The sequence below is a fragment of the Mustelus asterias genome, chromosome 8, assembly GCF_964213995.1.
Source record: "Mustelus asterias chromosome 8, sMusAst1.hap1.1, whole genome shotgun sequence".
Taxonomy (NCBI): domain Eukaryota; kingdom Metazoa; phylum Chordata; class Chondrichthyes; order Carcharhiniformes; family Triakidae; genus Mustelus; species Mustelus asterias.
The window spans coordinates 12,934,465-12,946,572 of record NC_135808.1 but is presented as its reverse complement, the minus strand read 5'-3'; the positions used below and the strand labels follow the sequence as shown (position 1 = coordinate 12,946,572).

The 12,108-nt window shown below is 49.3% G+C and overlaps 1 non-coding gene across 1 annotated transcript; it reads left to right on the top strand.

Moving 5' to 3' along the window:
• Positions 1-10,608: 10,608 nt before the first annotated feature.
• On the top strand, positions 10,609-10,772 carry LOC144498036 (U1 spliceosomal RNA). Its single transcript, XR_013498616.1, has one exon. It is a non-coding gene; the product is annotated as a U1 spliceosomal RNA (small nuclear RNA).
• Positions 10,773-12,108: the final 1,336 nt, after the last annotated feature.

Below are 12,108 nucleotides of genomic sequence, written 5' to 3'. Positions count from 1 at the left end.
TTTGTGTCGTCCGCAAACTTACTGATCACCCCAGTTACTCCTTCTTCCAGATCATTTATATAAATCACAAACAGCAGAGGTCCCAATACAGAGCCCTGCGGTACACCACTAGTCACAGGCCTCCAGCCGGAAAAAGACCCTTGCACTACCACCCTCTGTCTTCTATGACCAAGCCAGTTCTCCACCCATCTAGCCACCTCCCCCTTTATCCCATGGGATCCAACCTTTTTCACTAGCCTACCATGAGGGACTTTGTCAAACGCTTTACTAAAGTCCATATAGACAACATCCACGGCCCTTCCTTCGTCAACCATTTTGGTCACTTCTTCAAAAAACACCACCAGGTTAGTGAGGCATGACCTCCCTCTCACAAAACCATGTTGACTATCGTTAAGTGAAATGTTAATCTTGTTTTCCTTAACTGAGAAAGATTACAATCAATGATAATCTCTGCTGTGGCACTGACACTGTTTATTCTTGGTGTAACCTTTCAACTCTACAAAATATGTAAGCAATGATGGTAGAAGTTGTTTCAAATCTATTATAAGGGACACACGGTGCTGTGAGCAGAAACCTTGACTGGGTTTTTCACTTCAGTTACTCATGATGAACAGCTAGGAAACGAGGCACGGTGGTTAGCACTGCTGCTTCACAGCGCCAGGGACCCGGGTTCGAGTTCAGACTTGGAGGTCACTGTGCGGAGTCCGTACGTCCTCCCCGTGTCTGCGTGGGTTTCCTCCGGGCGCTCCGGTTTCCTCCCACAGTCTGAAAGACGTGCTGGTTAGGAGCATTGGCCATGCTAAATTCTCCCTCAGTGTACCCGAACGGACGGAGATGGAGTGTGGCGATTAGGGGATTTTCACAGTAACTTCATTGCAGTGTTAATGTAAGCCTACTTGTGACACTGATAATAATAATAACTTGGGAACTCAAGGGCAGAGATTGGAAACACCCATCCTGAAAGAAATGTTCCAAACCTGATAATGGAATTGTTACCAAGACTTAACACACTGCAAGAAATGATAAATATTTAGTCTGTCCAATTGCTGTATTCTGAACAAAGTTTGTCGAGCAAAGACAAAGGCTGAAAACATCCTAAAACTGAATATCCAATTCTGTAATCCCTGAACCACACAACTCTCCCCAAATCCTGCTCTCCTCTACCTCTGCACATCTCTGATTTTAGTCACCCCCCTCCCCCCATTGGGAGCTGGACCTTCAGCTGCCAAGGTCCTGAGCTCTGGAATTCCCTCCTTGATCCTCTCTATTTCTCTTTCTTGATTTAAAATTCTCCGAAATCCACTTCCGTAATCCGGATTAATATTTCCTTTTTTGTTTCTTTGTCAATTTTCTTTATAACACTCCTGTGAAATTCCTTAGGTCCTTATATTACATTAAAGGTGCAATATAATAAATACAAGTGTTTACTATTGTAGTTGTTAAGGACTTCAACGAGGCACAGGAGGTTGGCCTCCTGGAGTATGAGCTCCCTGATTGAGGTGGTAATCAGGGAGTCTCATCTGTATATAAAACTGGGAGTGTCAGGTCTCCTGGCACTGCGGATTCTGGCTGTGTACCTGAAGCAGTCTTTTGAGTGGAATAGAGTTTGTAAATAAAGTGAATCTTGTGAGGGAACAGCGGTCCCTGAGGAGTTATTTCACAGAGCCAGTTTGTATTTAGAATAAAAATAGAGTCCGCTAACGTGTGATGTTCTTGGGTTGGTCAGACTCCATACAGGTGACCCACTCCCTGGAAACGTCGACCGTGTGGCTTTCCCAGGATAAGTGGGAAGTCACAGACACAAATAGTCAACATCACTTCCAACCTGGGAACCAGGTTGTATTGTTTACACTTTACCAGGTTCCACTGTTGTAGAACAGTTATGTTAAATCACTGTAATAAAAGCGGACATTATAAAACCCTTGCCCCGAACTCATAGAATCATGGAATTCCTACAGTGCAAAAGGAGGCCATTTGGCCCATCGAGCCTGCACTAATAACAATCCCATCCAGGCCCTTTCCCATAACCCACATATTTACCCTGCCAGTCCCTCAGACACTAAGGGGCAATTTAGCATGGCCACTCCACCTAATCTGCACATCTTTGGACTGTGGGAGGAAACCCACACAGACACAGGGGAATGTGCAATCTCCAACAGACAGATACCCGAGGCTGGATTTGAACCCAGGTCCCTGGTGCTGTGAGGCAGCAGTGCTAACCACTGTGCCACCGTGCGGCATCAAAAAAATGACGCTTAACATGGGACCCTGTGATTAAAAATCTCATGCTTTACCAACTGAGCTAGGTGGGCTCGACCGACTGAGATAGCTGGGCTCTACCAGGCTGTACGTGGAGTTTTGGTGGCCCAATAAACGGCTATTTAATGTTGTGACAACAACCACTTAAATAAATCATAATACCAGTTCACTGAGTTTATTTTACCAAATGGCAGAGTTTCAGTAAAGAACATGTCCTACCTTCTCTTCCATCAAACCTTCTCCTGAAAGAAATGGATGAGGAACAGTGAGGGTAACAGTAACAGGTTTCAGGAGGAGTTCACAGACTGGTGAAATCCGAGCAGACTCGGAACAGATGAGATTTCACACGAGAGTGTAAAGTGACGCATTTGGAATGAAGATTGTGGAGAGTCAAATAAACTGGAACTGAACATCAGTCCCGCTCACAGACACAGAGGCTGGAATTGTACCATCCAGTCCACCACGGGAATCGGAGCGGGCAAGGGGCGGACAATGGAAAGGTCCGTTGACCTCAGGCGGGATTTCACGGTTTCGGGATGAGCAAAGCCGTAAAATCCCAAGTGACTCCCACACACCGTAGCAGACACACCCACACACTCACAACCTGGAACTGGAACTGATTACAATGGGAGTTCCAGGACAGAATTAAACTCGGACAACACGAAAATAATCACAAAGCAAGTGTGATTTTCGAGAAAAACCATTCTCAGGAGATTAAAGGTATTCCCGGGAATCTGCAGACAGTGTGGGAGCCCTTAGTTCAGAGACAACAGGAAAACCATTCAGGGACAAAAAATTCTGTTCAATTCTCCTTCAGTGTACCCGAACTGGCGCCGGAGTGTGGCGACTAGGGGATTTTCACAGTAACTTCATTGCAGTGTTAATGTAAGTCTACTTGTGACTAATAAATAAACTTTAAACTTTACTATTTTTCAGTAAACTCTACATTAATTCCACAGCTATCACCAGTTATTTAGTGACTGTGTGAAGTTTCATTGGACCCGCAATATATTCCCTCACCTTCAGAAATATCAGCTTCTCTTTTTGCTCCATCTGTTTCTGCAACTTTGAGACTTTCTCCTCAATCGAATTTAAATTCGCCTCAATTTCTCAAAGGTTTCTCTCCATTGGTTCTCGAATTCTCTCCTCTCCTTCTCGGAGACCTGAGTACGGTGGCAAGGTGGTACAGTGGTTGGCATTGCTGCCTCACAGCGCCAGGGGCCTGGGTTCGATTCCGGCCTCGGTCACTGTCTGTGTAGAGTTTCCACATTCTCCTCGTGTCTGCGTGGGTCTCCTCTGGGTGTATATGTACCATGTACCTGGTGGATGGTGTTCTCATGTGAGATGATGGCATCCGTGTCGATGATCCGGCACGTCTTCCAGAGCTTGCTGTGGCAGGGTTGTGTGGTGTCGTGGTCACTGTTCTCCTGAAAGCTGGGTAGTTTGCGGCGGGCAATGGTCTGTTTGAGGTTGCGTGGTTGATTGAAGGCAAGAAGTGGGGGTGTGGGGATGGCCTTGGCGAGATATTCGTCTTCATCAATGACATGTTGAAGGCTCCGGAGGAGATACCGTAGCTTCTCCGCTCCGGGGAAGTACTGGACGATGAAGGGTACTCTGTCCACCGTGTCACGTGTTTGTCTTCTGAGGAGGTCGGTGCGGTTTTTCGCTGTGGCGCGTCGGAACTGTTGATCGATGAGTCGAGTGCCATATCCTGTTCTTATGAGGGCATCTTTCAGCGTCTGGAGGTGTCTGTTGCGATCCTCCTCATCCGAGCAGATCCTGTGTATTCGGAGGGCTTGTCCGTAGGGGATGGCTTCTTTTACGTGTTTAGGGTGGAAGCTGGAGAAGTGGAGCATCATGAGGTTATCCGTGGGCTTGCGGTACAGTGAGGTGCTGAGGTGACCGTCCTTAATGGAGATGCGTGTGTCCAAGAATGCAACCGATTCCGGAGAGTAGTCCATGGTGAGTCTGATGGTGGGATGGAACTTGTTGATGTCATCATATAGTTGTTTCAGTGATGAAACACATCTCCACATCATGATACAGGAGCAGCAGACGTTGTGTCCACAATCCAGAATTACCAGGTTGGTGAAGAAATCGAGACAAATGGGACACACTGCTTCCTTGGTCCAACTCTCTTCGTGTTGGCTGGAAGGCATCTTCAGATTCAGCACTTCCTGATTCAAACTGCTTTCAGTTTCACTGTTGCAACCGAACAGCCTCAGCTTGCTAAATACCCCATTATCCACCAGGTCACAATCTCGAGATTTTCACACTGAAGAAAGAAACTCGAACAATTTAAAGGATAATGAAGGGGAAAAACTGGAAGGCAGGGGCGTAGTGGTATTGTCGCTGGACTATTAGTCAATGACCCAGGTAATGCTCTGGGTTTGTAATCAGCATGGTGGAACAATGCTTAGCACTGCTGCCTCACAGCACCAGGAACCCGGGCTTCCTGGCTTAGGTCACTGGCTGTAAGGAGTCTACGCATTCTCCCCATGTCTGTGTGGGTTTCCTTTGGGTGCTCCAGTTTCCTCCCACAGTCTGAAAGATGTGCCAGCGAGATGCATTGGCTATGCTAAATTCTACCTCAGTGTACCCGAACATGCGCTGGAGTGTGGCGACTAGGAGACTTTCTCAGTAACTTCATTGCAGTGTTAATGTAAGCCTACTTGTGACACTAATAAATAAGTTTTAGAAAACAGCAGTGAGTTTAGACTGGAGGAAAGTGCAATGGAATCTCAATCCCGCCCATCTCCTGATTTCTCTATCTCTGTCTGAATTCCACAGAACAAAACCCACCCCTGGATTCATTTTTTTCAATCGCTTACGGGATGCGGGGGTCACTGGCTGGGCCAACATTTATTGCACATCCCTGAAGGTATTTCAGAGTCAACCACATTGCTGTGGATCTGGAGTCACATGTAGGCTAGACTAGGTAAGGACGGCAGATTTCCTTTCCCAAAGGACATGAGTGAACCAGATGCATTTTAATGAAAATCGGCAATGATTTCATGGTCATCATAATGACTTTTTAAGTCCAGTTTTTTAAAATTGCATTCAAATTTCACTATCTGGCTTTGTGGGATTCATCGGGTCCCCTGAACATTACTCCGGGTCTCTGGATTGCTAGTCCAGAGTGATGCACCATCAATCAAGCAAAGACTAGTTTGTGTGCAAGAACAAATAGGCTTTTATTAGCAAACGACTTGGAGCAACCCATGCCAATGAACTGGTCCAGACTGAGGCAGGGGGGTGGGGAGCAGTCCCCTTTATACCTGGACCAGGGACGGGGAGGAGTCCCGGGCAGGGCCGGCAGGGACGTGTCCAGGCATGTCACACACACAGGCAATAAGCTAACAGTGGTTTACCACATTCACCCCCTGTTTTTAAAAAAGAGTCCGGTGGGGGTGGGGTGGGTGGAACGATATTTACAGAATTACCAATTTAGTCTCTCTGGGGGCTTGATCTGCCCCTGCGACCGCCGTAGTGCCGGTTGTGGTGTCGGTTCAGGTGGCCGTGGTGTTGGATCAAGCGCCAGGTCGTAGTCGCTCGAGTCGTCTGTAGTCCCTTCAGATTGACGGGTATGTGGTGGCGGTTCCTGGGGCTCAGGCGTGCTGTATACGGGGGCTAGGGGAGCGTGCTGTGGCCCTGGTGCTGTAGGGCAACGTTGGGGGTTGGGGGTGTGGGGTTGTGGGTCATGGTGGTCCCTGGGGCACCTGCGGGTCCAGGTCTCGAATAGAGACTGTGTCCTCCCGCATGTCGGGGTACGCCACATAGGCGTATTGGGGGTTGGCGTGGAGGAGTTGGACTCTTTCGACCAGGGGGTCCGACTTATGAGTCCTCACGTGCTTCCGGAGCAGGACAGGGCCTGGGGATGTCAGCCACGACGGTAGTGAGGTCCCTGAGGAGGACTTCCTGGGGAAAACAAACATTCTTTCGTGAGGGGTAGCATTGGTAGCTGTGCAAAGGAGTGATCTAATCGAGTGTAGTGCATCAGGGAGGACCTCTTGCCAGCGGGTGACTGGAAGAGCCTTAGATCTCAGAGAAAGTAAAACGGCCTTCCAGACTGTCGCGTTCTCCCTCTCTACCTGTCCGTTCCCCCTGGGGTTGTAGCTGGTGGTCCTACTCGAGGCTATGCCTTTGGAGAGCAGGTACTGTCGCAGCTCATCACTCATAAAGGAGGATCCCCGGTCGCTATGGATATAGCTAGGGAAACCGAACAGGGTGAAGAGGTTGTGCAGGGCCCTGACGACCGTGGCCGAGGTCATATCCGGGCAGGGAATTGCAAAGGGGAAACGTGAATATTCATCAATGACGTTGAGGAAGTTTATGTTGCGGTCAGAAGACACACAGATCTGGCAGTGTCTGGTTATAGACCTGACTTCCTCAATGGAGTAGGGCAGGTTACGGGCTTTAATGAAGTGAAAAAACCTGGTGACCCCTGGGTGGCAGAGGTCGTTGTGGAGAGTCTGCAATTTGTCTATTTGTGCACTAGCACATATTCCCTGGGACAGGGCGTCTGGGGGCCCATTGAGCTTCCCGGGCCGGTATAAGATGTCGTAGTTGTAGGTGGAAAGCTCGATTCTCCACCTCAATATTTTATCATTTTTGATCTTGCCCCGCTTTGTGTCTGAAACATGAATGCCACTGACCGTTGGTCCGTGAGTAGGGTGAATCGTTTACCAGCTAAGTAGTGGCGCCTGTGCCGTACAGCTTCCACTATGGCTTGGGCCTCCTTTTCGACAGAGGAGTGTCGGATTCCAGGGCCTTGGAGGGTTCGTGAGAAGAAGGCCACGGGTCTGCCCGCCTGGTTAAGGGTGGTGGCTAGGGCGAAGTCAGACGCATCGCTCTCCACCTGGAACGGGATGGATTCGTCTACAGCGTGCATCGTGGCCTTCGCGATGTCTGCTTTGAAGCGGTCGAAGGCCAGGCGGGCCTCTGCCGTCAGGGTAAAAGAGGTGGATTTGTTGAGCGGACGGGCTTTATCCGCATAATTGGGGACCCACTGGGCAAAATACGAGAAGAAGCCCAGGCATCTCCTCAATGCTTTGAGGCTGGTGGGGAGGGGGAGTTCCAGGAAGGGACGCATGCGGTTGGGATCGGGACCGATGACCCCGTTTTCCACAACACAACCAAGGATGGCGTGGCGGTGTGTGCAGAATACGCATTTCTCCTTATTATAGGTCAGATTTAGGAGTGTGGAGGTGTGGAGGAATTTGTGGAGGTTGGCGTCGTGGTCCGGCTGATCATGGCCGCAGGTGGTGACGTTATCCAGGTACAGGAAGGTGGCCCGCAGCCCGTTCTGGTCTACCATTCGGTCCATCACACGCTGGAAAACCGAGACCCCGTTGGTGATGCCGAAGGGGACCCTAAGGAAGTGATAGAGGCAGCCATCCGACTCGAAGGCAGTATATCGGCGGTCCTCCGGGCGGATAGGGAGCGAGTGGTATGCAGATTTTAAGTCGATGGTGGAGAACACCCGATATTGCGCAATCTGATTAACCATGTCAGATATGCGTCCAGCTGCGTGTAGCAGTTAATGGTCTGACTGTAGTCAATGACCATGCGATGTTTCTCCCCAGTCTTAACAATTACTACTTGGGCTCTCCAGGGGCTGGTACTGGCCTCAATGATCCCCTCCCCTAGGAGCCGTTGTACTTCAGACCTGATAAAAACTCTGTCTCCAGCACTGTACCGTCTGCTCTTGGTGGCGATGGGCTTGCAGTCGGGGGTGAGATTTTCAAACAGTGAGGGGGGGGCGACTTTAAGGGTCGAGAGGCTGCAGGTGGTGAGCGGTGGGCGATCTAAGAACTGGTGATTGCAAACAGAGAGCGGGGGGAAAGGCCCATTATGCTCCATGGTGACGCTCTTAAGGTGACACAGGAAATCTAGCCCCAGGAGTATGGCAGCGCAGAGTTGTGGCAGCACGAGGAGCCTGAAATTTTTGTACATTGTGCCCCGTACAGTCAGGGTCGCCACGCAGTATCCGAGGACATCCGCTGAGTGGGACTTTGAAGCCATGGAGATCGTTTGCTTCACTGGCAGTACAGAAAGGGCGTAGCGACTCAATGTGTTTGGGTGAATAAAGGTCTCCGTACTCCCACAGTCAATAAACAGTTTGTAGTGCGACCGTTTACCTCGATGTCCATTTTGGACCTGGCGAGTTGGTGAGGCCTGGATTGGTCCAGCGTAACCGAAGCCACCGTTGGATTTTGCGACGTGGCTGACGGCGTCCAAGATGGCAGCCCGCACGGCTCACACGCGGCTGAAGGTGTCCAAGATGGCGGCCCGCACGGCTCACACGTGGCTGAAGGCGTCCAAGATGGCGGCCCACACGGTTCACACGTGGCTCCCGGTGTCCAAGATGGCGGCCCCTACAGGTCACATGTGGCGCTACTGGGCTTGGAGGTCGATTTTGCCCTGCACACCTTCACATAGTGGCCCTCCTTTCCACACCCGGAGCAGATCGCATCCTTCGCCAGGCAGCGTTCTCGGGGGTGCTTCCCCAGGCCGCAGAAGTAGCACTTCGGGCCTCCGGAGACTGCCGCAGCGGTCGAGTCATTGGTGGGACATGGCGTGGCGTAGGCCTGCGGCCCTCCCAAGTACAGAGGTGGCGGTGACTGCGGCGTCCACGATGCGCCCCCATGATCGGGGGTGTAGGCCAAGAGATTATGGAAGGCCACCTCTAACGAGTCGGCAGTCTTTTGTAGGTCCAGCCCACCCTGTTCCAGCAGTCGCTGTCGGATATAGTTTGACTTGATACCCGTGACATAGGCATCTCTGATTATGTCCTCAGTGTTTTGGGCGGCTGTTATGGTCTTGAAGTTGCAGGCCCTGCCAAGTGCTCGCATCGCACGCAAGAATTGATCGCCTGATTCTCCTGGCTGTTGTCTGCGAGTAGCCAGAAGATGTCTGGCGTAGATTACATTTGACTGTTTGTTGTACTGGCCTTTTAAAAGTTCAATCGCATCCTTGTAAGTTTCAGCGTCTCTAATCATCGAGAATACTTGATCGCTTACCTGGGCGTGGAGCATGTGTAGCTTGTTGGTTTCGGTCCGGACGACGGAGGAGGAGGTGAGGAAAGTTTCGAAACACCGCAGCCAGTGATCGAAGCTGTTAGAGGCTCCTACGGCTTGAGGATCCAATTCAAGTCTATTGGGTTTTAGCATCTGCTCCATCCCAAAAATTTTGCGAATAAAATTGATGCACTATCAATCAAGCAAAGACTAGTTTGTATGCTAAAACAAATAGGCTTTTATTCGCAAAAGACTTGGAGCACGCCCATGCCGATGAACTGGTCCAGGGACTGAGGCGGGGGGGTGGGGAGCAGTCACCTTTATACCTGCACCAGGGGGGGGGAGGAGTCTCAGGCAGGGCCGGCAGGGGCATGCCCAGGCATGTCTCACACACACACACACAGGCAATAAGCTTAACAGTGGTTTACCACACCCATCCCCTGCCAAACTAGTTGAAACCCTCTCGAGTGGCTCTCGCAAATCTCCCTGCCAGGATGTTAGTACCCCTTCAGTTCAGGTGCAACCCGTATAGTGAGCAAGAAACAATACTTTTCACTGTATACTAATACATGTGACAATAATAAATCAAATCAATGTGCAGGTTAGGTTGATTAGCTATGCTAAATTACTCCTGAGTGTCGGGGGAATAGCTAGGGTAAATAGGTAAGGCTTTCAGGATGGGGCCTGAATGGGATGTGGTTGGTGCAGACTCGATGGGCCGGATGACCTCATTCTGCACTGTAAGGATTTTAAATCTTTCCTGCCTGAAAAAGTTGGACAGGAAAATGCTTTTCTTTCTGGGAGTCTAACAACACCAGATTTAAGTCCAACAGGTTTATTTGGTAGCAAATGCCACTAGCTTTCGGAGCGCTGCTCCTTCGTCAGGTGAGTGGGAGATTCACCTGACGAAGTTCACCTGAGGAGTTCACTGAGAACTCCCACTCGCCTGACGAAGGAGCAGCGCATCGAACGCTGGTGGCATTTGCTATCAAATAAACCTGTTGGACTTTAACCTGGTGTTGTAAGACTCCTTACTGTGTTTACCCCAGTCCAACGCCGGCATTTCCACATCATTTCTTTCTGGGACACAGGGTTGAAGTAGCAGAAGGCGGTCCATTTCCTTTTAAGGGAAATATGCAAATAGGACTGTGTTATCAAGGCTTTTACTAGAGAGGAACAGTGAAGCATTAATCGGAATAATAAAGTGGGACTGAACGTTTTGGTGCAGCATATCCTAAATAAGGCGACAAGTTGGCTTGTGAAACAGAGTAAGTATGACTGTAAGATGTAGTGTTTGATGTCGGCTGGCCGTGTGTGAGGATGTTCAAGCATACTTACCTGGCAGGGGTGAAACCATGATCATGAAGGTGGTTCGCCCAGGACGAGGCTAGCCCATTGCACTTCGGGTGTGCTGACGCCTGCGATGTCCCCAAATGCGGGATACTCGACTGCAAAATTTGTGGTAGTGGGGGACTGCGTTCGCGCTCTCCCCTGATTTCATCATCAAAAACAGAAGTTCAATTTTTCTTTGCTGGATCTAGGCGATCCTGATGTGAAATGCTAAGCATAGACTTGTATGTGCTCTCAGTTTTGTTCTGAAGTTTGTTTGAATTTGCAATGTTTTGCTTTTAGTTTGTAATATTGAATTACTTCTTTAAAAGAATGTTCATTCTGTTATTTTTCATTCACGCTGACATCTGCAGATTTTCTCAGCTTGTCTGCTCGCGTCAGTAGGCACAGGATGATACTGTACTTTTTTATCATGAACTAGAGAAATTAGAGGAGATGCGATTGACTTTTAAAAAAACATTCATCCAGAAACAAATGATTCTCCCAGAAACAAATGATTCTAAAATGAGTTTTGGTTCTGAACACCTTGGGAGATGCTCGGTTGCAAAATTTGTGGTCATGACGTGGTGTCGGCTTTGGACTGGGGTAGGCACAGTCAGAAGTCTCACAACACCAGGTTAAAGTCCAACAGGTTTATTTGGAATCACAGCTTTCGGAGAGCTGCTCCTTCATCAGATGAGTGGTAATTTATGATAGTGGGAGACTGCATTAATACAAAATAGGGATTGATCATTTTCTAATGGAAGGCGCTGCAATAGGTAGTTCTTTTCTCTGAAATCCCTCACAATGCATTGGCAATGATCCAAAAACTCAACAGATTGATTGGAATTTGTGGGGAAGAGTTGATGGGGGCAATTTTCCCTCAAAAAACAGATTTTCCTGCCTTTTTTATGGGGTGTGCTTAGTGGGATGAATTTCTGGCACTCTGTGCATCACAGAGTCTGTAAGAAGTCTAACAACACCAGGTTAAAGTCCAACAGGTTTATTTGGTCGCAAAAGCCACTCGCTTTCGGAACAGGCTGTTCCTTCATCAGATGGGTGGGAGTTCTGTTCACAAACAGGGCACAAAGACACAAACTCAATTTACATGAATAATGATTGGAATGTGAGTCTTTACATCTAATCAAGTCTTAAAGGTACAGACAATGTGAGTGGAGGGAGCATTAAGCACAGGTTAGAGAGGTGTATTGTCTCCAGACAGGACAGCTAGTGAGATTTTGCACATCCAGGCAAGTTGTGGGGGTTACAGATAGCGTGACATGAACCCAATATCCCGGTTGAGGCTGTCCTCATGTGTGCGTAACCTGGCTATCAGTCTCTGCTCAGCGACTCTGCGCTGTCGTGTGTCGTGAAGGCCGCCTTGGAGAACGCGTACCCGGAGAGGGCGGCACGGTAGCACAGTGGTTAGCACTGCTGCTTCACAGCTCCAGGGTCCCGGGTTCGATTCCCGGCTCGGGTCACTGTCTGTGTGGAGTTTGCA